We start from the raw sequence: 27,436 nt of genomic DNA on the forward strand, positions 1-27,436 counted from the left end.
AATCATTGAACTTCATTTTGCTCGGCTCGTCGTAGTGTTGTACGTGACCACATTCTTGACGTTCGGAATTTCCAACAACATTTGTCTGATCGTGTGTATGCAAGACAAGTTTGAGCGAACAATCCGTCTGAAAAAAATCCACGGTTTTGTTGTCGGAATGTCCGATCGTGTGTACGCGGCATTACAGTGCGTAACCTTCAATTTTCAATATAATATTTGGGAATAGGTGATTATAGGAGATACATATAGAGTGATTTAAATTAGCCATACAAATGATTACTTTTCATTTTGAAATACATACACATTGAGACTTAAAGTGTTATATTTGCCTGGCGGTCTATTTTAACATAAAAACTTACATTGGTTGCACTTAAAAATTGCTTTCTTAGCCATATAAAATGTTCTGCATCTTCTCTTCATTAATTATCTCCACCAACCAACAGACATGCTTAGCTGCTTAAAATAATCAAGGTCAGATTTTCTATTCATACCTTCATAACATCAGACCTTTACACCATTAATATTTGTTAAATTGCTACTTTCTGTGTCGGTTAATGGCCATTATAATTAGAGGTAGCATGAGAACCTAAGATTTGGAGTCACAAAGGCTACAGTAAATTCTTTAGTGCAGTAATAATACCCATTAAGGTACCAGGTTTTACATTAAAAAATGTGTAGAATTTATTATAATTCATCTATTTAAGGAACAATTGTAGGAGTCAAGTAAGCACAAATGTCAGTTTAAAGGATAAGCATACTTTGTATTAACACTGCTCAAAAACCCTTCCCTCTGCTTAGCAAGTATGATCCTACACAGCAAACAAAAGAGCTGACTTACTAAAGGAGTTGAGACTCTTCACTAAATAAAGAGAAATTTGCTTTCACGTGAGTGGACAATTGTACTGAACACACCCTAAACTGCAAGTTCACCTTCAGCACAAAAATTTGAATTCCTTCATAAATCATGCCTAAACTTGATGACAATCTTAATGTGCATAATACTTTTTTGCAAAAAATTACTCACCCCTGAGTTCTGCCAATCCCATTTTTGGGAGTCATTTTAAAAAATGCACTACAAGATTCTCTTCTGCATCCTTCTTCCTTCTGGCAATGCCTTTTGGGATTGTAGTTCACTGAGCTCATAAGAAACTACAAGCCCCCTGACTCTTTGGGGGTAATCCACAAAGATCCGGCGTAACTTAATTTTTCCCATTTAAGTTACACTGCCTTAAAATTTCTACCTAAGTGCCCGATCCACAAAGCACTTACCTAGAAATTTTGGGCTGTGTAACTTAAATTCCGCCGGCGCAAGGCGTTCCTATTTTCATGGGGGCGATTCCCATTTAAATTAGGCGCGCTCCCGCGCCGGCCGTACTGCGCATGCTGATGACGTCATTTTCCCGACGTGTATAGCGCGAAATTACGTTACGCCGAGCTTTGTGGATTGCGACGGGTCAATAAAGTTGCGTTGAAAAAAAAAAAAGATACGGCGCGAAAAAAAAATTAAAAACAAAAAAAAATCGCGTCGCTGGACAGAAGGGTCTGTTTTTACAAGGTGTAAACAGTTTACACTTTGTAAAAGCAGCCCTAATTTTGTGTTTGCAAACTAAAACTTACAGAGAAAAAACGAAGCTGAAAAGCTTCGTGGATCTCCGTAAATGCTAATTTACATACCCGAGGCGGCATTTCGACACGAAATGCCCCCAGCGGCGGATGCGGTACTGCATCCTAAGATCCGGCAGTGTAAGTCTCTTACACATGCCGGATCTTCTGCCTAACTATGGAAAACTGATTCTGTGGATCAGTTCCATAGTTAGAAACAGGGATGCGACGGCGTAACAGCAGTTATGCCGGCGTATCCCTTTTGAGGATCTGGCCCTTTGTCTTTGTGGCTGGCACGTGCACTAGCATTTTATATGCTCAACTTTCTCCTTTCCCCTGTGAGCTGCACACTGCTGTAGTTATTTTTTTCCTTATTTATTTAACTTTTTTTTTTTTTACACTGTCCCGTTAAAAAAAAATTGGATCACTTTTATTCCTATTCCAAAGAATACAAACATCCCTTGTAATAGAAAAAAAACATGACCGGACCGCTTTAATTTGAGATCTGGGGTCAAAAATACCTCAGATCTAGGGATGGGCTGAACTGACCCCTCTTCAGTTCGCAACTGAACTTTCGAACACGAGAAAGCTCAGACTCGAATAACGAACCCCATTAAAGTCATTAGGACCCAAACGTCAAAAATCAAAAGTGCCCATGTTAAAGGCTTATATGCAAGTAAGTGTGCTTACAAAGGTTATAGGGGCCTGGGTCCTGTCCTGGGGGACATGTATTAATATAAAAAAAGAGTTTGTGAAAAACAATTTTTAACCACATGAATACTGGGCACTTTCACCCCCGTCCTTCCCAGGCTAATTTTCAGCTTTCAGCGCTCTCACATTTTCAGTGACAATTGTGTGGTCATGCTACACTGTACCCAAATGAAATTTTTATAATTTTGTTCACACAAAAGCTTTCGTTTGGTGGTATTTATTCACGTCTCCATTTCTTATTTTTTGCGATATAAGCGAAAAAAGAGCGAAAATTTTGAAAAAAAAAACAATATTTTCTTTATTCTTTTTTAAAAGAAATCCAATAAAATCTAATTTTGTCATAAATTTAAGCCAAATTTATTCTGCTATGTGTCTTTGGTAAAAAAAATCCTGCTAAGTGTATAATAATTGGTTGGTGTGATCACGGACATATGTACGGAGATAATCATGTACAGATGTGCGCAGGTGATCACAGACGTATGTATGCAGATAATCATTGGGACATATGATTTTACTGTTACATATGTGGGGGACAGGTGTTTTTACTATGTGGGGACGTGTGTGTGGGGACTTTGTGTGTTTTACATTGTGTGTTACTAGGCTGGTAAACAGTGTGTAAAAAGCTGTAAAAAACAGCTCATACACACTGATCACCAGCCGGCTGCAGCGATCCACTCTCCTCTTCTCACGACAACTAATGTGTGAGGAGAGCCGATCGCCTAGCAACCGGCACTCTGTTTACATCACATGATGGCTGTGATTGGACAGCTTGCATGGAAAATCAATTTAATTGTCTTTTTTTTTCTTTATAAATGTCAGGCACTATATTTAAAGGAATTTTTCATTTGTATTGTTTTACTTTAAGCATCATTAAAATCACTGCTCCTTATCCACTTCAGCCCTGGAAGAATCTACCCAATTTTTTTTGCGATATGGCACCGCATCACTTTAACTGACAATTGCAATTCTGTACCGAAAACAAAAGTGATGACTTTTTTTCCCCCATAAATAGGGCTTTTGTTTGGCGGTAATTGATCACCTCTGTGGTTTTTATTTTTTGCACTATAAACAGATTAAGCATAAATTTTGAAAAAAAAAATATATATATATTTTTTTTTTACTTTTTGCTATAATAAGTATCCCCAAAAATGGACAATAACATCTCAAAATGGGGACTTTTGATTTTTCAAGCCATACAAAAACTTTGCTAAGTAAAATGTTTCTATGTCTTTAATCAGTTTCAGTACTCACAAGCAACAGAGGTATGGTGTGCTATGAAGATCATTGTTCTTTAGGAGCGTATGTGCGTAGTGTTAAAGTGTTACTAAACCCACAACAGTAAAATCAGTCTTTATATGCAGTAAAGCATGCTTGTTATACTCACTGTGGGACCTAAGGGGTTAATCCTCTGCATTTGATACTGTCTTCTCTGATACTCCCTTTATTTTACTGCCCTCAACCCATCTGCTAATAGTACAGAGTTATAGGAGGCACTCTGTACATGCTCAGTTTGGTGTGTATTGCTAGAGTTTTTTTTTCTTTTTTGGGAGGGTGCATGTGATCAGCACAGGGCCAATCAGCACTGTCCAGACATAGGGTCAGGGATCATGCAGTCTCATAGGACAGTCAGGCTGGCCATACATTATACAATTTCAATCTATAGATTTCCTTTAGATTTACCAAAACCATATAATATGAGGTCAAATTTAAACACTTTCAATTTGTATGCAATCAGGCAGGCCCTTACTACCACACAGTTTAAGGTAAATCTAAAGGAAATTAAATAAGAGAATTGCATGGTGTATGGCCAGCTTCAGAGTATAATGAACATTCCTCCTACAAGCTTAACCACTTCAATACCAGGCACTTTTGCCTCTTCCTGCCCAGGACAATTTTCAGCTGTCAGCGATGTTGCACTTTGAATGCATGGTCATGCAACACTGTACCCAAACGAAATTTGTATAATTTTCTTCCCACAAATAGAGCTTTCTTTTGGTGGTACTTGATCACCACTGGGGTTTTTTTGCTAAACAAACTAAAAAATACCCCCATTTAAAAAAAAAAAAACGTTTTTCTTCGTTTGTGTTATAAAATGTTGTTTTCTCCTTCACTGATGGACTCTGATGAATTGGCACTGATAAGGTGGCAATGATGAGGAGGCACTGATATGTAGAATTGATGGGCACTGATAGGTGGCACTGATATGCAGCGCTGATGGGCACCAATAGGCAGCACTGATTTGCACTGATGGGAACTGATAGGTGGCACTGATGGGCACTGACAGGTGGCACTGATGGGCACTGATACATGTACTGATTGATTGGCACTGACAGGTGGCAATGGCAGGTTGTTTTGATGGGCAGCACTGATGATGAGGTACTAATGAGGTTTTGACAGGTTTTACTGTAGGGCACTGATTGGCAATGTGATGGGCACTGACTGGCACTGTGGTGGGCACTAATTGGCACTTTATTGGGCACTGATAGGCGATCCTGAGGGGGCACTGACTGGGTACCTTTTTGGCACATCTGATGGGGCTGTGCTGATAATCAATGTGCTGATTATCAACACAGACCCCCCCTCTGACAGGGAGAGTTGCCAGCACTTCCTGGTTCACGTTTAACGGTACTTCCTGGTTCATGTAATGATCAGCTGTGATTAATCACAGCTGATCACGTGGTAAGAAGCCTCTGACAGAGGCAGGCAGGTTCACGCCAGCATGTTATTCTGCTGGATGTCATATGACGCCCAGTCAGGAAAACAGAACCACTTCCCGGATGTCAATCTGTTATTGGCCAGGTAAAAGCAGTCCATGGCCAGACACTGATAAAAGTAACAAGTCTGCTTTATACTGTTGATGAGAAAAGGTATGTAGCAGTTTATCTTGACAAAAATAATTGCATTTCCATGTTCTGTGAGAGACCAGAAGTTAGTGAATGGATTTAGTAACACTATAATATAACGAGCACATATACTTGAAAGGGTTTTGCTACTATATTTTATTTTATTTACATTTCACGATGTGTGTAATTGTTCCTTAAATTGAAAATATAATAAATACATTGCAAGTTTACTTTATAGTTGCCATTCATTTTATATATATATATATATATATATATATATATATATATATATATATATATATATATATAGTCATGGTTAGCATGTGCTATTAAATACAACGTTATTTTATATGTTACAGTCTAAAAAAAAAAAAAAAAAAAAACACTGGGTCAATTCTAATATCTTAAATAGAACTATAGGCAATACTTTTTTTTTTTTTTTTTTTCATTTTGGATAGAGTCAGCGAGGATTATAACCCCTGTAAGGTTTCTTTTTTCCCTCTTTACATTCACTTCCTGTCCCATAGCCAAAACAGGAAATCGGTGGAAATCCCTGCAAAATTAAGGGAATTCTTTGGGCACCCCAGGTCATCGAAATGAGGGTCCCCACTGGAAGATTTCCCCTCTATTACTTTTCTGAGGACAACCCAGAATTTGCCATTAAAAAAAGTGTTACCTTTAGTTATACTTTAAAGCAACTGATTCAGATGTTGTAACCTACATTTTGTCAATTTTGCAGTCAGGGAGGCAGACCTGGGTCAATCGTTTAAGTAAGAGTACTTATGGAGCTGGATTTTTGCTCTGCCCCCCCCCCCCCTATATATATATTTTTTTTTCCATTGTTTAGGGAATCAATAGGTGAAGTTTTCAACAAGACTGTCCTTGCGTTGACCAGTGCTTTGGCCTGCAGGTCAAATGCGGGTTTGCATCAAAGCTTAATATTTTCTTTGATTTTTGTCAAGTCTGGTCTGATACTGTATTGGTAACTCCGGCAGCAATCCTGAAGAGTATTATTCTTTTTGCATTATTTACAGTTTTCTCGTTGGGGAAAAAAAAGGAATTTTTTTTCAAGATCAAAACCTTTTTACTTGTGTTACTTTACACACTAGACTGTAAACATTAAAATAAAGAAGTAAAAGCATAGACTCTCAACTGGGCTTAAACAATAAAGCAGTGAAGGCACAAAAATGCTTTACCAAGTTAAATAATTATAGCATTCAGTTCTGACTGCAAAAAACTAATGAAATTTGGTCACTATGGGTTACTGTACTTTATTGCTCATTGTTCTCCTTTGTTAAATAAGCTCACAGAGATTTTTTTTTTTTTTTTTTTTTACAGTTAATTGTTGTTCTTTTATTTACAATGTCCAGGACAGTACTACATATTAAGTAACGTATTCAAAAGCATAAGTTGTGTAGCCATCTCCACCCAAGTATGTGTCTTCACATAATGGCTCCATGAAAACTGTTTGTCACCAAAGATTGTTTCTCTGTTCGGAACATGTCTGTAATTTCTAACACTTTGTAGAATGCCGGATACATCTTGGAATCCTTTTGAAGCATTGCAGATTGCCAGTGAACACAGAACCATTTGACAAAAAGAGCTGATTTACTAACGTAGTTTAGGACCTTCACTCAAATTTATTTAATTTTTTATATATTTTGTGTCATTACCTAATCCTTTAAAAAGTAACTTGCTTTTATTTTATTTATTTATTAAATGAAGATTTACAACTGCTTTAGTAACTCAAACTCAATATATTTGATATACATTTTGGTATTATGGTATCCGCAAAGGGATAGTCTAGCTACATCAAGCTCCTATGTATCTAATTGGTTTGACTTTAAGAGAACTGTAATATACAGTATAAAGATTAGCTAAAAAAAAAAAAAAAATAATCAGTATTTTATTATAATGGAAAAACAATTAAGATTCTGGAAAGAGTTTTATTCTAAAGGGTGAACACAAAATATAATGTTAAATACCATTCAGGGGAAGAGTATTAAAGGAACTAGAAAATAGTGTACATTTTTTGCAATCTACTGGAAAGATCAATATTGAAATTTCTATATTGCGAACGTTTTTTAACTGTGCACCGCCTGTGGAATTAAACCAAGCAGGTAATGAAAACCATTATATCCTTGTCATCAAGGCCATAATGACTGTTAAGTAGCGTATTTTGTCTTTATTTCAGCAAAATTGTCATTTTAACCTTTAGATTAGGAGAATTATATTACAGCACCATCTGTCTGAGCATCATTACTATGTAGTCTTAAACAAATCAAACAAGTTAATAAAAACAGATTACCTAGCAATGAAACATATTTTAGGATTCAATTTTTATTCAGTACATAAAATTGCATTTATCTTTTATTGTAAAGGATATTTCCCGAATTCAAAACATATCTGCTGCATAACCATTAGATTGTTTATCCAATTCTGCTGAACTTGGAACCATTTCCGAAAAGTTTTTTTTTCTTTCTTTTTTTTTAAGCATCCTTTGGATTTTCATGTACCAGTGAACCTGCCTTAAAATAGACCCGTAGGCAGGACATTTAACCAGTTCCCACCCAGGCCAATTCTGACATGTAAAAATCTGTATTTTTTTGGTAGAAAAAAAAAACTATGGTGCTTAAAAATCCCCATAAACATTTTTACAGTTTACCAGTTTAGAGTTACAAAGGAGGTCTAGCACTATGATTATTATTCTTGCTGTATAGTTTGAGGCGATACCTCACATGTGTGGTGAAAACACTGTTTACATATGCGGGCTAGAGGGTACTGGGTACTTTTTTTTGTGCTAGATTCCTGGATGTCAGCCCAATGCTTTGACTTCAGTAATGTCTGACTCATTAGGTTTGAGGGCAAAGAGCTATTCATTATGCAGCTTTGCAGGGGAATTTTCCCTTTGCTTGGTGGTGGTCAAAATTCACTTCACAAATATAACTGTGCAAGGACAGGCTTTGACGCTATGGCTTTGACGCTATGCTGTTGTGCGATTCCAGGTCAGCAACGGCTTAATTTGTGAGTTATCTGGATTTTTCCTACTTTGTTTTTTATGTGATTTCCCTTGCTTTGATAAATACACCTACTACACTATGAGGAACTTTTTGGGCTCCTGGTAAACTTTCTTTATCCCGAGCTGGAATATACTAGGAGGTACCATTGCAAGCAAGTTACCACATTGATCCTTGATGGACTCCATACTTACCCAGGGGTATCTGCTGCTGTAATGGTAGCCTATTGTTCTGGTGAGTTTTGAATCCACTTTTTGTTGGTGTTTGGTCACTTGAGTGCTGTCCTGATTGCTTTCTCACTTAGGTGTTTATGCTACTGTAAGGGTAGCCATTCGCTCTGATTAGCCTTTATTTACTTGATGTCTGTGATTGGATGTTTTGAGCACCATTTGTGCAAGATTTTCAAGATTATCAGTATTACTGGAACTTTTTTTTTTTCTCATTACCATTGAATACAATGAGATTTTTTTTTCTCACACATTTATGAGCTTATTTCATATTTATGATTTATGGTTTCATAAGATTTCACAATGTTCATGTTCTATATTGGCGCTGCATTATTTTTAATTTGGAAGAAATATATACTACTCTGTGTTAGCAGCCTTATTTTCACCTTTTAAAATGTCTTATCCCAGCGCAGATTCGGTTGCATTTATTGATGGGTTTACATACTGTCCCTGCAAGACTCCCAGTAGGCTTCCACAGAGTTCTGAATTGTATTGGATTTAGAACAGTTAAAACATATTCTGTATATATTTAATAGGATAAATCAAGACTTTCTGGTGAATAACAAATACAAAAAGTTTTTTGATTCTACCTCCTTACACTTTCATGCTCTTTCTGTCTGTACATTTTGCTGACAAGCCTAAGTGAAATTGCAGCCCAATTTAAAGAGCTGCTCCTGTGATGAATAAAAATGAGATTGTTGTTTTCTTGGAAGATTCCTCTTGACAAAACATAATGGATAGTTCAGGAGAGCTGCATGAAAAAGTGTGACATGCCAAACTGATACCTTATTTTTGTGGATATTCATGGTCCTCCAAATAGGCCCACTATAGGTCAAAGCTTAGTTTTAATGGATTTATATATATATACCGTATTTATCGGCGTATACCGCGCACTTTTTTGCCCTGAAAATCAGGGCAAAATCGTATACGCCGATACCCGCTTTCCCGCGCCGAGTTTGAATACTGCGCCGACATATACCAAGCGCATTACACTCGTGTATTGTCGGGCAGTCTCGGCTTCTCTCGCGCTGACGTTCTGGACGTACAGGACGTCAGCGTGAGAGTAGCCGAGCCTGCCCGACTATGCACGAGTGTACTGCGTTCTGTATATGTCGGCGCAGTATTCAAACTCGGCGCGGGAAACGAGCGGGGAGGACGCCGCAGAAGGACGCCGGACGCGACGAAGAGGGCACCCGAAGCCGCAGACGGACGCCGGACCCGACGAGGCCGCCAATGAACGCCGCGCAAGACACCAAAACTGTAAGTACAAAAACTATTTTTTCCACAGGAATTCGGGGCAACTTCAGGGGTGCGCGCTATACGCGGGAGCGCGCTATACCCCGATAAATACTGGTATATATTTTTTTTTTGTTTGAGCATGTATCACAATCAGTTTAATTTTAAAGTCTGGCACTGGATGGGGGACAAATAATCCAGAGAATGCTCTTTACTTTTGCTTACTTTAAGATGGCATCACAAGATAAGGTACGGCTAGCCAGCACACATGTAACAGTTCATGTGCATTTAAAATCATTTTTTTTGTTAGGAGCTCCTTTTTTTTCAAATCAACAAATAAAAAGGAATCCCACATTCCCATCATCCTTTTTTTTTTGGTATAGATTGTTTTCCTCTTTTTAACGGCCTCCAGTCCTGACCTTTTCTTAGCACTTTTTGCTCATGTAGCAATCAGAATTTTTTTCTAGAAAATTAGTTAGTAACCCCAAACAAAATAGTTTTTAAAGCAGAGATCCTAGAGAAAAAATAAGTAAGGTTTTTCTAACTTTTTTGAATTTCAATGCAAAAAAAACCACAATACATAACCCATGTTTATATAAAATATAATGTTACACAGAGTAAAAAGATACATGTTACACTTTAAAATTCTGCACGGCCGTTCAACATCGACAAACGACATATTGTTTTTTAATTTATAATATTATTATTTTTTTTTAACACTGTTGCTTGGTTTTTATTAGGGGTGAACCAAATGGGTTTTTTGGTTCCGAAACCGATACTGAAAATGCAAAAAAAAAAATAATACACTAGGCTGAAAACCGAAACCATTACCCGAAATGACCATTTAAAAAAAATATTTTAAATATTTTATTTTTTATTTTTTTAATAAAACGTATACATTTTTATATAACACATTTCTAATAGTATTAGCAAAATTTCCACGTGGTGCACCTCTAGCAGATATGATACAGGAGATGGTCAGAGACTGCAGACATGGTACAGGAGAGATGGTCAGACACTGCAGGCATAGTACAGGAGATGATCAGAGACTGCAGATGTGGTACAAGAGATGGTCAGAGACTGCATATGTGGTACGGGAGATGGTCAGAGACTGCAGATGTGGTACAGGAGATCAATGCAGCCTCATCAATGTCCATCAAATGCAGCCTGCCAGTGCCCAGCAGCCTACCAGTGCCCATAATTTGAATATTGCCTGTGCCTCACCAGTGCCCAGCAGCCTACCAGTGCCCATCATGCATCCTGCCTGTGCCTCACCAGTGCCTAGCAGCCTACCAGTGCCCATCATGCAGCCTGCCTTAGTATGTCAGACAGGATTAGGACAAGGCAGTGTTAGCAAGGCAAAGCCAAGACAGTGCTCTATCTATGGAGAAAATCTTTCAGCACATCGCGTTAAGCAGTGGCTTGTCGTTATGATCAACAGAAGGAGCATTATCAGTGTGCAGCGCTCGGGGGCTAAGAGTGCAGAACTTGTTGTCTGACATGCTATTAAAAACAGTGGGCCCGCTGAGTAACCGTAAGCTTCCCCCGAGCAGGCTCACTGTTTCTAAAGCCTCGTACACAAGACTGAGAAACTCGACAGGCGAAACACATCGTTTTGCTCGTCGAGTTCCTTGTTAGGCTGTCGAGGATCTTGGCGAGCCAAATTTCCCCATTCCTGTTGAGGAAAAAGAAGACATGCTCTCTTTTTGGCTCGACGAGATCCTCGACAGTTTCCTTGTCAAAGTGTACACATGACCAGTTTCCTCGGCAAAAAAAAAATACCAGCAAGTTTCTTGCTGGTTTTTGCCGAGAAACTCGGTCGTGTGTACGAGGCTTAACAGCATGTCAAACAACAAGTCCTGCACTCTTAACCTCCGGGCGCTGCACACTGATAATGCTCCTCCCGCTGATCATACCAACAAGCCACTGCTTAATGCGGTGTGCTGACGGCTTTCCTCTATAGAAAGACCACTGTTTTGCTTTCTGCCTGTTAAAACTTTTTAGCTGCCTCCTATTTAGCTGAGCACGGTATGTGGTGCTAGATATGTGCCCCTGAGCTTCCTGGTCATTTCAGGAGATTGCATTGAGGAGGGAGGGAGGAGAGGACTGGACTGGGGCACTCCAGAAAGACACCCCCGTACTGGACGGCACCACTATTTCCGGCTCCATTATCTGCATGTTTTTTCTTTTGGCAATGTGCTGAAAACAGCATTTCTGGGCAATATGTTCCGGCAGCCAAAATTTCTGTGCATCCCTAGTTTTTTTAATGCTGTCACAAGAAATGTAAACATCCTTGTGACAAGAATCGTCATAGGACAGGTACTCTTTATGGAGAGATCTGGGTCTATAAGATCCCAAATCCCTCTTCTGCATTTTAAAGCATTCAAAACACCAAGATCTGTGTTTTTGAATTCTTAAAATTTTTAAAAACTGGCGCCAATAGTTTCAGAGCAAACCGAAAGTGATGTCATGTCCTCGCTTCACGGTTACTGTTCTCATCTACTTTCTGCCAGTCTGCAGAACCCATGTAGCCTTAAGGTTCATAAGCTAAGAATATAGGTTTCACCTGTTGGGGAAATTAGGTGCTGTTTTGTGACAAGACTGTACCTAATTGGTTTATCTCAAAAGGTTGGTCCAAAATAAGCTTTTGCCATAAAAAATAAATTAAAAAAACAAATACAAATTAAAGAAGAAGGAAACCCCATAACCCACTGGTAAGCTGTCAGAATCAAGTTCAGATTCCCTACAGGATAAAAGATCCGTTAGAGGACTTACTTGTCTAACATCTAAAATCTGAAATATCAATTTTAGGCAGAAGCACCCAAGGCAAGGGTCTGTGGTTGCATGATTTAGGGTAGGAACTGCAGTATATGTGTAAATGCATAATAAACATGACATTTCAAGCTTGTGGAATGGCTTTTAGTACATTTGTACTTTTCTTGCCTATTATCTCCACAAATAGCCCTAAGGTAAAATAATTTCTGTAATATATTTTCTTCACCTAAAGGTATAAACCGTCAGATGTGTTAAGGTTATTTTTTATCCACGCTGCAGACTAAATGTAGTAAAAACGATTTCTCCGTAAAATAGAAAACACAGTCATGAACTGGACTGCAAGGACAACCTGCTGATCAATTTTTAACAGACTATCTCTATAGTCCATGGATCATGCAGCATATGAAAGCATTTTAGTCATGAAAGATGAACAGTCTGATATCTTAGCATAGGGTAGTCAATGGCTTGAATACAATGATTTTTATGTCTCTAACATCTTATACTGGAAGAAGAAAAATAGATTTTTATTGAAATTGTGATGCAATCAGACATTGTTCCAATGTTTATAGATGTAAGCTGCCTTACAGATTAAGAACATAGTTAGTAGTGCTTTGGTAGCTTTTCAATAAGGACTTTAAAATTCAATTAAAATGAAAATTAACAGACAGTACCAGTTTGCAATTTGTGACTGACCTCTGACCTCTAGCAGTAAAGATGGATAATAGAACAAATGATTCCCTAGCATAGCTGTTAAGGTAATTGTATGGACACCATTAACAAGACATAATGTAGCTGTAGCTGATTTAAAGACCTATTTTATTATTTCAATATTATCATACAGGATTTATATAGTGTCAACAGTTTGCACAGCGCTTTACAAAATGAAGGCAGACATTACAGTTACAAAACAATTTGGTACAAGAGGAATCGGAGGGCCCTGCCCGCTAGAGCTTATAATCTAAGAGGAACCAGAATAATGAAAGATGATTGCTTATTAGTTGCTGTATATTATTGCACTGTCCATATAAAGTTTAACTTTCTAGGTTCAGTCTATTCAAAAGTAATTTCAGTTTCTAGTGTATATTGGAGCATTATTTAAAGGAGTTGTAAAGGCAGAAGGTTTTTTATTTTTTATTTTAATGCATTCTATGCATTCACAGGATACCTTAACCACTTATAGACGGTCCTATAGCCGAATGATGGCTACAGGGAGATTCGATAATTCTGGGAGGGCGTACATTGACGTCTTTCCAGAATCGCCCCCTGGGGAGCGCACACGGGAATATCCGCATCACTGATCACGGTAAATAAGTCGCTGACAATGGCCGTTTACCATGTGATCGCTTTGTCAAATGAAGGAGCGATCACATGTAAACAAACCGGCGTGATATCCGGTTCCTCTCTCCCCTCTCTGTACAGTGTGAGCGAAGAGGGGAGAGATCGGATGCAGCAGTGCTGTGGGCTGGATGTGTAGTGCCCACAGCACTGCTCAGTGACAACTACAGCCTCAGCCAGCAATCTATCTATCTATACTCAGCAATCCCGCCATCCATACTCAGTCATCCCGCCATCCATACTCAGCCATCCCGCCATCCATACTCCTGCCATCCATATTCCCACCATCCATACTCAGCCAACCCTGCATCCATACTTAGCCATCCCTACATCCATATTTTTACGCAAAATGTACTGCAGGCGGCAGTATAGAGCTTCTTGTCCATCCCCGATGTAAAGCGATGCGCAAACTGTTGGCGCTATATAAATCCTGTATAATAATAATAATAATGGTGGTCTGCCTGATCTGTGTCTCCCCCCCTTCATATAGGGCATTGCTTTGGGACATCCCATTATGTAATGAATATGGCTCTGTGTCTTGTGGTGAACGATAAAGAAAACAGGATTTTTATAACAGCTTACCTGTAAAATCCTTTTCTTGGAGTACACCGTGGGACACAGAGGCCCCCCCCCTCTTAAAGGGAACCTTATTTCTTTGCTACAAAACTGAGGTACTCCCCTGATGGGAGGGGCTATATGGAGGGGAACTGTCTTGATTGGTTGTGCCAGTGTCCAATCACCTCTGGTGACCATACAACCCATTATGTAATGAATATGGCTCTGTGTCCCGTGGTGTACTCCAAGAAAAGGATTTTACAGGTAATCTGTTATACAAATCCTTTTTTTTTTATAGTATGGATTAATGCATGTATGTGTCTATGTCCAGAAAGCAATGTAAAGTCATAACTAGCTAACTATATTCATAGACTTATTGTATAACATATTGCCAATGACAGTTCTGTGTGAGAAAGTGTTGTTAATGGAAATTCTGTCCATTTTTGCTTCCAAGATGCATTAAAACAATATAAAATTATTATGGTGTATAACTTCATTAAGACCCATGAAATAGCAATTCCTTTGAATTTTGTATTAGTCTTTCATGCCTATAATAATCCTATTTTCTAATGACAGTTTCCAGTGTATGCTGCCACTTCTTTTCCTTAATCTGCCACTCCTGATGAAAGGCACATGCTTCTACTGTGTCTGTGAACAAAAGAGCCAGCAGTGTTAACTGCTTAGCTGGCTACCTGCTGAAATGTGTGTGGCTGGTTTATTTGCATTTGAAACTAAACTTATATTCACTGGGGTATCAGAATCTCAGCAAGAGCCTGCCAATAATCAGAGGTTCTGGAGTGCAGGGTTGTTTCCGTTGTCATGTTGTTGTTATGTGTCTTTCTGTAGGGGATAACAAAAATTACCAAAACTGCAAGCTAAATAATGTATTTGTTAAATGTAAAGAATAACTCCACTTTGCTTTAGGAAAAAAAAAAACATCCCCCTCTCTGTGAATGTGATAGGGAATGATTTTATAATTATTAATTAGTTGCTGCACTTGCATGGCTCAAATGAGGAAAGTGACAAGGTCTGTACCCCTTCAAACAGGATTTCCCTTTGGGAGTACCTTGCCAATAATTCAATTTTTGTTACAGGGGATACCTAAAATCTAACTTGTATCTTAGTGCAGACACCTGGGAAAATTAGTGAGCCAATCACACAGGCAGGAAATCTAATTTCTGGGGGACGTTCCATTCACAGTCTGTGTACAGAACACCTCTAGGCTACCGTATTGCATTGTATTTTAACATACAATGACAGCTCTGCAAATTAAATAGGAAATTTCATTTTTAGTAAAATGCAATCACAATATGATTTGTGTAGAAATTGTGTGTGTGTATATATATATATATATATATATATATATATATATATATATATATATATATATATATATATATATATACATATATATATATATATATATATATATATATATATATATACATATATATATATATGTACATATATATATATATATATATATATATATATATATATATATATATATATATATATATATATATATATATATATATATATTTTATTTGCTTTTCCATTTCCCACAAAAGTGGAGGAGTTATCCTTTAAACTGTTGACAATGTATTTCCTAAGTGTTCCAACCTGGAATCTTTCTTTAGAAATAAATGGTTGTGTATAAAAGCATTAACTTTACTGCATATTTGACAAATACCATTTTAAAAATGAGAAGAAAAAAAGAGTATTTGTGAATCTCAGTTTTGTTTGATATTTCTAGGCATATTGAAGTAAAGCAGGGACTACTCTGTATAGAAATTCCTCTTCATAATCATAGAGATTTGTTCTCTGATACATTTTAGATTGCACACTCCATCCTTCAGGCAAGCAATTCTTCATAGACTTGTCAGTTCATCCACAGTTCTACTTGCATATATTACCTTGTTGCCAAGTCAGTGAATGTTGTTCAGTCTGCATCCTTTTGCTGTCTCTCTTTGTGTTCTCAGTAACTGAAGCCCTCTGCTGTGAGGGTGGACATATCCTTGACAACCTCACGGTTGTTCTGTATGGTTAGTTCATGCTAATTTTTCAATCACAATTTTTTTTGTAAGGTTTAAAGGAAATAATAGGCGTCATATTGGATGGTTGAGCCAGTCAACCTGAAACAGCGTTTTTCTTTAGGCCTGAATAATAGCTCAGTCATATAAAATAGCAAACATGGAAACTCTAAGGATGCTATGTTATCTTATGTAAAAGATGTATTTCAGTAATTTTGCGTTGGTAAAGCTAGAAAGCTTCTCCTTATTGTGTTAATAATAAGAAAAAGAAAATACATATCGAGCTGCATTATGATACTGTTTCAGGTTGGGAACAGCATCGAAAAGACTTGATCTTAGGGCCCCATTCAGACCAGCGTTCCTGTTCAGGACTTTTAACCACTTACGGACCCCCCACTGTATATGTACGTCCTCTTTTTAAACATGGATATCTCAGTAACGGCAGCAGCTGCTGCCACAACTGAGATATCCATGTTTTCAGCTGGCGGCCGTGTAAACGATAACGGCGGTCTCCGCGGCGGATTCGCCGCGAGATCGCCGTTATCGGTGGCGGGAGAGGGCCCCCCCCCCCTCCCGCCGCTTTTCCGCGCCCTCCGCCGCTTACCGGAGCCGTCGGTAGCGGCGGAGGAGATCCGATGCTGCCGCCTGGAGAGTGAGGACTTGAGTGAGGGCAAGATGGCCCCCACCCGTCCTCATAGCTCTGCTGGGCGGAAGTGACGTCAAAACGTCAGTCCCGCCCAGCCTCTTAAAGAGACAATTTTTTTTCTGTCATTTTTTTAAATGACAAATTTTCCTTTTTTTTTTTTTTTTTTTGCATTTAAGCCTAAATATGAGATCTGAGGTCTTTTTGACCCCAGATCTCATATTTAAGAGGACCTGTCATGCTTTTTTCTATTACAAGGGATGTTTACATTCCTTGTAATAGGAATAAAAGTGATCATTTTTTTTTTTTTTATATTTTAGTGTAAAAAATAATAAAATCAATAAAATTAAATAAGAAAACAAAAAAAAATTTTTTTTAAAGCGCCCCGTCCTGACGAGCTCGCGCGCAGAAGCGAACGCATACGCAAGTAGCGCCCGCATATGAAAACGGTGTTCAAATCACACAAGTGAGGTATCGCCGCGATCGTTAGAGCGAGAGCAATAATTATAGCCCTAGAACTACTCTGTAGCTCAAAAAATGCAACTTATAGAATTTTTTAAACGTCGCCTATCTAGATTTTTAAGGGTAAAAGTTTGACGCCATGCCACGAGCGGGCGCAATTTTAAAGCGTGACATGTTGGGTATCATTTTACTCGGCGTAACATTATCTTTCACAATATATAAAAAAATTGGGCCAAATTTATTGTTGTCTTATTTTTTAATTCAAAAAAGTGAATTTTTTCCAAAAAAAGTGCGCTTGTAAGACTGCTGCGCAAATACGGTGTGACAAAAAGTATTGCAATGACTGCCATTTTATTCTCTAGGGTGTTAGAAAAAAAAATATATAATGTTTGGGGGTTCTAAGTAATTTTCTAGCAGAAAAAAATGTTTTAGTCTTAAAGACTGATATACATGCAGAAATGTGTGTCCTGCATAGGGCAGCCTATTAACTTCAATGTGCTGCCATATGCGCATTTGTCACCAAAAGAAACTCTTGATCCTTTTTGGGCAACAAACTTAGGGAGAATTTTAACTGTGCATTTTACTGCGATTGGCACACAATTCTGTTGCTTGACAATTGCAGCAGACTCGCATGGCGTTTGGGGTGCCATTAAGAAAAAGTGCTCTCAAATACGCGTTCTGCCTTGATTTTGAATTGCACCGATTCTGCCCAAGATATTTAAATCGCCTTATGTGAACGGGACATTCTACTGTATCAACATTAGGGATTGATGCTGAATTCTACACAAAAATGGCAAATACCCACATTTATGGCAAGCTTTTGAAGTAAGGTGCACATGGAAGGGCTTTGCCCAACACACACACAAAGAAAAAAAAAAGCACACAAAACACACTGCGATTCAGCACAACATTTTTAAATATATGTGGAAGCTGTGCGGCCTCATCAAGGACCCTCTGTGTAGTGTGGTCCTAACTGTAATCTTTGAGTGTCTCCAAGCTGGAGCATATATGACAATGGATAACAATTAAGGGCATGTTTGCCTTGAGGCAGTCCCTTCCTCCTGAAAAGACAAGTTCACTTTTCGTAACATGTTCTCCCCCCCCCCCCACCAAATCTTATACTGAATCTTTAAAATTCATTATTTTCTGATTGCGCTTCAGCAAAGTCTGATTGCTATATGCTACTAACTTTTGCAAATTGATTTTAGTACTGATAGTTTCAATAAGACCATCTGTGCACTTTCATAATTGATTATTTACAGGAGAAAATATTTGGTCGCAATGCATTGGCGTGAACTGACACCATATAAAATAGGCCTATTTGCCTTGTCCATGCATTGGAACTGCATCGGTGGTGATAATAAGCCCTTACTTTTTTCCCATGGCTTCTGACATATGCAGGGAGCAGTGACACATGGCTGTCATAGGACGAACTGAGTTGTTTTTGATGTGTGGGCTGTGACCGACACCCTGGCTCTACATTTTACAGCCAGGCCCCATTCATATAACATGGGTTCCCCCTAATGATTTTAAAGGTGCAATTTATGCACATTTCCACATGTTGCACATATAGTGATGTTTGCCAGACCAAAGAAGTTCAGGGACCATATTTGGCGTGATTTTACACACGCTTTTTGCTGGAAATTTCCTCAAATCATACTGCGTTGGGGAACCATTCAGGATTTGCTTCAGAAATAATTCCTAATGTGAATGTAGAATTATGGTGGCACCCAGCAGTGGAAGGACTTTTGTGATGTGTTTATGAGCTGAAAAGTTTATATATAATGATTTTTCTGTACACTTTTTTGCAAATTCCACCATACAGCTCAACAACGGGAAAGGGTCCCCCACTTCTCACATAAATCCTTTATTGCGATCAAACTCCAGGAGACAAGCTACAGATTCTGACCAGTTGGTGCAGGCCCCCCCCCCAACCCTCCAATATGTTTCCCCCAAGGCATCTAGTGACTGCTGGAGATGCAGAAGGGAGAAGACAACCATGTTTCACATATTCTGTCAGTGCCCCAATGTGAGACCCTTCTGGCAGGATGTGACATGCATCATCAAATAGTTCACTTTGGTAAATGTGAGCAATAACCCTGCCACCTACCTGTTGAACCTCCCAGAAAGACTGATTAAGAAATACAAATCTTCTTTGACCATTCTATGGTGGAAACAAACATGCGCATCCACTGAATCTCTTTGGTTTGCAAAGGTCAGTAAGATCAGGAACATAGAAGACCTTAGCACTACTCTTCATAATACAGAAGAGACCTTCAGGTCCACTTGGATGCCCTGTCAGTATTTTGTCTACATTAATGTTTTTCTGAAAGTGCATACTCAACCTGCGTATTCTGCTGGGCCTTCTCCTTTTCCTTCCAGGGAGAGTCCTTTCCCCCCTGCCTACTAGGGATGAGCTTCGTATTCAAATCAAACTCATGTCCGACTCGAACATCGTATGTTAGATCGTTCGTCGAAATGCGAACAAAACGGGTCGTTCGCGCCAAATTCGAGTTTTGTTTCACAGACCATAATTCACTGCGGCATCGCTGGCTGATGATTGGCCAAGCATGCACTATGACCCGCATGCTTGGCCAATCATAGTGCGCAAAAAATGGAGAGCCATAATTGGCCAAAGCCAGGGTGGCTTTGGCCAATTATGGCTCAGGGGGTTTAGTACACACCCCACACTATAAAAGGCCACCTGCAGGGCGGCCTTGTGTAGTGTGTTGCGGCAGTTAACAGAGAGAGACAGAGAGAGTGTCATTTTTTGCAGGTAGATCAGGCAGGTAGGCTAGTCAGTTAATGTTACACAATGTTAATGTGTAGAGGATATATATATACATCCCAGGTGTTGTACATATATTTATACACTGTATAGTTTAGCTAGATCAGTTCTTCTAAATTTACTGGCAGGCAGGTGATTGTGCTATTTAAAGACGTTATCACAGGCATACTATAGACACCCAGCTATATATTTTTTTTATTTAAGCATCATTAAAATCACTGCTCCTGATGCAGGAGCAGTAATTTTAATGATGCTTAAATAAAAAAAAAATGAAAAATTCCTTTAAATATTGTACCTGCTGGGTGTCTATAGTATGCCTGTGAAAACGTCTTTGAGAACCTGGGTCTTGCCGAGGGAACATGTATCAATGGAAAAAAAGTTTTAAAAACGGTAATTTTTTCAGGAGTCCTGAAAAAAACGACAGTTTTTAAAACTTTTTTTCCATTGATACATGTTCCCTAGGGCAAGACCCGGTTTCTCAAAGACGTTTTCACAGGCATACTATAGACACCCAGCAGGTACAATATTTAAAGGAATTTTTCATTTTTTTTTTTTATTTAAGCATCATTAAAATCACTGCTCCTGAAAAAACGACTGTTTTTAAAACTTTTTTTTCCATTGATACATGTTCCCTGGGGCAAGACCCGGGTTCTCAAAAACATTTTATGACAATAACTTGCATATTAGGCTTTTTAAAATGAGCACTTTTAGTTCCAATTCCGGCGCCGCATGTAGAGGGAGGAAGCTCCGAAGGCTCCGCTCAGATCGCTCGAAATTCAGCTTACAAAGCCCCGGTATCGCCCTGGATCACTGCATTTTCTGCGCCCACACATCGTCCCAGCTGCTGCACATGAATCGGTACCTCACACAGCCTCGGACGCACCGACGTCCCGGCACAACAGACATCCCGACGGAGGACACGGCTCCGTCCAATATGGCCACTACAGCACGAGGTGCCTCTCCCTTGCAAAGCGCCCAGCCCCAGCCATCATATGGATGTCTCGCAGAAGGAAACCCGCCACACGAGGATATGGACACTGCAGCTACTAAAAGCGTGGAACAAGACAGCACGCACGAGAGGATCGCCAAAGCCGTGGCGGCGCTGCTCTCACCCACCATCACTGCTGCTGTTGAGAGAGCAGTGGCTGAGGGAATCTTGCAGCTATGCAAGGAAATAGGGAAACATTCCCTGAGACTGTCCAGTGCCGAACAGCGCATATCCTCGGTAGAGGATGACCAATACAACATGAATGGAGCCCTGGAGCGATTCATACAAGATCAACAACATCTCCATGATCGCATGGAGGACCTCGAAAATCGCTCCAGGAGAAATAACTTGAGGATAATTGGCCTCCCTGAAACGCACAAGCCGGGCTCCCTAATGGACATTTGCTCCACCGCACTACCAGAGCGCCTAGGCCGCAGCTGCATTGTGGAAAGAGCCCACCGTTAATGCGCCATGTCAAAAGAACGTGCTCGTCCGAGACCGGTGATAGCGAGGTACTTAAACTATGCAGACCGCACAGACATTTTGCAAAGCTTTCGCAAAGTGCGCTCAGTAGAAATTGCAGGCCACAAACTCATGATTTTTGGAGACTATTCTGCGGTAGGTGTCTCGTAAGAGCAAGGAATTCCAACCTGTGTGCGCGGAGCTGTACAAGAGGGGCATTCGCTTTACACTTGCTTACCCCGCTGTCCTACGCTTGCAAACCACGGATGGAGAGCAACTCGCGCTACAGTCCTTGGACAAGGCCCACGCTTATCTCCAATCACTTACAGCCGAATGAGCACCTTCAGACACTTACGCTGATAAGGTAAAACAAGGCCCAAGAGACCAAAGAAGCCAGAGGAAAGATCCACCCAAACATCTGAAACCCACAAACACACCCGGCCTACAGGAATCCGGCTGAATTATGGAGAACTCATGTTGTATTTTTGACTAACGGGGGTCGAATTGACCCGATTAAATGCAAGGCTACGATGGGCTCTCATCGGCCCAAGGTTAACCGGTAATCTGCCTTGTGACAGAGCCCGTGCCCCACATGCTCATTTAGCATTATTCTAGGTCAGAGTGTTTCTGTAGTGTAGTCTATCATTTTCAGTATGGCTAATACTCGCAAAGTTAGTTAAGAACAGTATGTTGGTACACGCTAGTTATAGCTTTTGCTATCGTTTCTCCTGGTGTGCTTTTATTATTTTGTATTTCCTCTATATAGAGAGGCATCATGAATTCCCATCGTAGGGCTTTCCCTAGAGTGACAATGCCTACCTTTTATTTAAGTAAATAAGCGCAATTGAACCCATAGCTTCATTTAGGGGGCAATGCTGGTACTTATATATTTTCATAGTAGCGGTCTGACGGTACGTCCAGCGGTGGGAATGCATGCGGGGAAAAAAGCGAAGTCACAAATTAATGTTTTTTCTTTTGTTTTTAACGTTCCTTTTCTGTCTTTTTTTACCCCCTTCATCACACCCTTTTTCCTAATGAGAGGATGGTTCCGCCAGCACTACATTCGACCACAAAGGCGGGATGCTCTATTTCATAGCGAATACGGTCAGCTTCCAACAAGTAAACCACATTTACAACTTCACACACATAGCCTTACTACTCTTAATTGATGCCCCAGACTTGCATAGTTTCCTGGAATGTCAAGGGTCTACGTTCACCCGCTAAACACATGAAATTTCTTAGACATCTAAAAAGGCTCAAAGACGATATTGCTCTGCTCCAGGAGTCGCATCTGGAGGAAAAAGATTTCTTCCGTATGCAGAAGGTCTGGGTGGCAAAGGTCTTAGGCTCAGCTTCCAATGAACGTAAGACACTTATCCTATTGCATAAAAATCTAGTGTGTCACTTATTGTCCACCGATAGGGATGAGGACGGTAGATGGATCTCTATACATCTCAGACTTCCTTCGGGCGAGATCAGAGTCTCCAATGTATATGCACCCAACTCTCCTGATCAAAACTATTTTACTAAGCTTGCATCCCGGCTGTCAGCCGATGGGGGCATCCCACACCTTATAGGGGGGGATTTCAATTCCATACTCTGCAACCAGGAAGATAGGTCCAGTACCCAATCTCAGTCAGCCCCATCTCGTTCGGCCCATCCAACTCACCTCTCTCAAATGGTCCAGGCTCTTAACTTGATAGATACATGGCGGCTGCAACACCTCATAGATAAAGAATTTGCCTTTTTTTCCCCCGCACACGGGTCCCTTGCCAGATTAGATTATTTCCTATGCACCCACTCCCTGCTGCACAGGATCAAACACACAAACATACATGACTTGGTGATCTCTGATCATTCTCCTATTTCAGTTTCACTGATTATCCCACAGACCAGTCCGGGGGTTAGACAATGGAGGTTCCCAGCTTATCTATCCCAAAATGACAGCTTTAGAAAAAGGTTATCAGAGGCATGGTCGGACTATACGCAAAACAATATCCAACACTTAGACAACCCAAATTTATTCTGGGAGGCGGGCAAATCCTATCTGAGGGGGAGAGTTATTTCATTCACGTCGGCTTACAAGAAAGATACCCAAAAGCTATTTTTAGATGCTAGTACTCGCATGAGAACAGCCCAATCACTTTTTAATGCCAGCAATACTGATGAAAATCATACCGCTTGGCAAGATGAAGCTATCTGCAACTCAATTACATTACCACAAATTCGGTAACAAAGCTGGGAAGCTTCTTGCGAGAATTACCAAAGGTACGTTCACCCCAACGCACATCACTGCACTACGTAATCCGGACGGCTCGATGTCTACATCGCCTAAGGCTATTAACAAGACATTAGAAAATGTATATACAAACCTATATAGCCAAGAACCAATTGATGATGGGTTAGTACACGAATGGCTGAACAATGTTGTCCTACCACAAGTCGACCCAGACCTTTTGACACATTTGAACGCCCCCATTACCCTGGAGGAAATCAAGGGTGCTATCAGCGGTCTCTCCAATGGCAAAGCCCCGGGCCCAGACGGCTACATATCTGAATTTTTTAAATTACTGCAACCGGAGGTCACTCCTACACTGCTCTCTGTGTACATTTACATATGGAGCGGTGGGCCATACCTACCAACTGGCCATTTAGCCAACATTAAACTTATTGCCAAGAAGGGTAAGGACCCATTAGACTCAGGTTCTTTCCGTCCTATCTCTTTATTAAATGTTGATTCCAAAATTCTCTCCAAAATAGTGGCCTCTAGGCTCGGGGACATAATGCCATCACTTATACACCGCGCACAGTCGGGCTTCACCAAAGGGAGATCCGCGTCCGCTAATATTCGCAAAGTACTTGCGGCCCTTGAATATGCTAAAACAAACACCTCGCAAGATGTAGTGATAGTTACCCTAGACACCGAAAAGGCATTTGATAATGTTAGCTTTCACTGGCTATCAGTAGTTATGCAAAGATTTAGTCTGTTGGGCCCTTTTAACACTTTTATTCACAACATGTACTCTGCTCCGTCTGCCATGGTTACTGCGGCAGGAATACAATCACCTCCCTTCCGGCTTCATAAAGGCACGAGGAAAGGTTGTCCCCTTTCCCCTTTACTTTTCAATCTTGCCATAGAGCCTCTCTCACGTCTCCTCAATACATCTCCCCTCTTGCATGGAATACCATTCGGCCAGGAGGACATGAGAGTGGCTCTGTTTGCAGACGACATACTTATATTCTCCACTTCCCCTCGCACAGACATCCCCACCATCCAAACAATCTTTGATACCTTTCGCAAGTGCTCTGGGCTGAAAATCAATTTTACTAAAAGCAAAATTCTATCTCTTGGCATAGTAACATGCATTCACGCCTTCCCTCCTCCTCTTTTCGGATTACAGAGCGGGACATCACTTATTTGGGATTGAAAATTGGTAAGGAACCATCCTCTCTATACTATCTGAACTATCCACCCCCCGCGTCGAAATTTGAATATTTTTTTTTTTTTTTTTGCGTAAGTCGTCCGTGAATAGGGATGGACGTAAGTGACGTCTAAGTTCAAAAAATGACATTGTTGCGACGTCATTTCGCGCAAAGCACAGCGGGAGCATGCGCAGTTCAATCGGCGGGGACGCACTTCATTGAAATGAATCACGCCCCCTAATCGCCGATTTGAATTCCGCCGCCAGAAATACACTACGCCACCATAACTTACGGCGCGAAATCTTCCTGGATTCGACTTAAAGCCAGGTAAGATACGGCGGCGTAGCGTATCTCTGATACACTGCGCCTATCTAAATGTATGTGAATTTGGCCCTAGGTCTTTCCCCCCATGTCTCTAGACACCTCCCGATCCAAGGCAACCCCATGTTTGTACCCAGTTTACAATATGAACCTTTCTCAAAATGGAAGAACAAAGGCCTAGTCCAGGTATACTCTCTATTCCAAGATCCAACTGGCAACCCCAAACCTTTTGCACGACTGTCGGAGGAATTCTTGCTACCTCCAAATCAGTTCTTTCAAACCATGCAATATGTGGTCTTTATCAGCAAGGTTTGTCCTAACAGGGCGACTAGGTTTCAATCATCTTTTTTAGATAAACTGCTAGCAGAAAATAGACATTCCATATCGGATATCTACTCCCCACTAAATGCTAAGTTTGGGAAACCTCTACATTGCACTTCCATGTCTTCCTGGATTAAAGACTTACCAGACCAAGTAAATATAGAGGCACAGAGCTTGTTATTCATTTTCCATGTCACACTCTCCGGACATAGGCCCTGCTTGCCCGTGGTGCTTAACTCACAAACCTACTCTACTTCACCGCCTGTGGAACTGCCCTCCTATTGCTGATTTTTGGTCTGCAATGGTACAATATATATACAAAGTAACAAGCTACCTACCAGAGGAGGAACCCAAGCTTTTGCTATTTGGCTGTCCACCACAAAAAGGGCGCGCTCAACATGGCTTATCACCTTCTTCCTAAGGGTCTGCGACACTGGATCCTTCTCACACTACTTGTGGCTCGCAGGACTATCCTAAGTCATTGGATCTCGTCTACCCCTCCATCTCTTGCAATAATGATAAGGAATTTAAAGACCCTGCTCTACAGAGAAAACCTTGAGCTACACACCCATCCTCTGCAATCAAGATCTAAGTTTGATAATAAATGGACACTTTTTATTAAGTCTAGCCTGTCGGCTTCTGAGCAATTTAACTTGTCTATAAAGATAATAGTGCAGCGCAAACAGTGAATACAAACTAATACATTAAAGAAAATGAAATCATACAACACTCAAATATATCAACGTGAAAAATTAAATAGAGTCCATAAAGTGCTCAAGTGCAGATATGATCCAAAACGGAAGATAAAGTGCAAAATCCAAAGTGTGATGTCCAAAGAACCTCCGACGAATAGCAGGAATGGCCTCTCACCTTAATACTTTGACCTACAATAGGTCACAAAGCATGGGATATACAGAGAACCTCCTGTTCTCGCAGAGACAGCAACCAGATGCAGCAGCTCAATATCACTATGGAAGACTCAGGAACAAGGTAAGGCAATCAGGGCATATGAAAAAAGAAGAAAGGAGATCTAGTGCTCTCTGAAGCCAAACCGATACATTTATTAAAAAGGATTAAGAGATACACTCACATGTAAAAGCACTCTTCAGTGAGTGCAACGAATAAGCATAACACATATCAAAGCGTCCAGCTTAGATCTCACATGGGTTGACGAACGCGGGTGACGTCATACGTGGCCCCTCCCCCTCGTACGTCGTTACGTCCCTATGGGCGGACTTCATCAGCGTGGGGTAAAAAAAGGTAGTAAGCAGACGTCCCGCTGGCTCTGTTTAAATAACATGCAGCTGCCATGACAACCACGGCATCAACAGAAAAGAACAGAAAAAAAAACCTGCACGCCTACTCAGCTCAAACCCTCCCATAGCTCCTCTACACAAAACAACAACTGCTCATGTATAATAGGCGCTGACAGTGCTAGAAAGAGGATAAACAATTGGGATATAATGGCAGAACTAAGGATATAGGCATTAATATGCAGGCTATATAAAAAAAGATATGAAATATCTATACTCATTAATACATATTTAAAAATATTAAAAATGTTTAAGAATATTTAAAAAAATCTTGATGTCATCCGTGATCGCACACCCAGTACAAAAATATAATTTAATACAATGATAAATAACTGTATAAAAACTCCTTATACAATAACCCTTCAGGGTCCAAACCCTCAT

At 40.1% G+C, this 27,436-nt stretch overlaps 1 protein-coding gene across 1 annotated transcript in view; it reads left to right on the forward strand.

Moving 5' to 3' along the window:
• The window catches only part of LOC120927461 (pseudouridine 5'-phosphatase), a 372,162-nt gene that overhangs the window by 215,673 nt on the left and 129,053 nt on the right, over nucleotides 1-27,436 (forward strand). The gene's annotated exons all lie outside the window — the stretch shown is intronic.

Source organism: Rana temporaria, chromosome 2, assembly GCF_905171775.1.
Source record: "Rana temporaria chromosome 2, aRanTem1.1, whole genome shotgun sequence".
Classification (NCBI taxonomy): domain Eukaryota; kingdom Metazoa; phylum Chordata; class Amphibia; order Anura; family Ranidae; genus Rana; species Rana temporaria.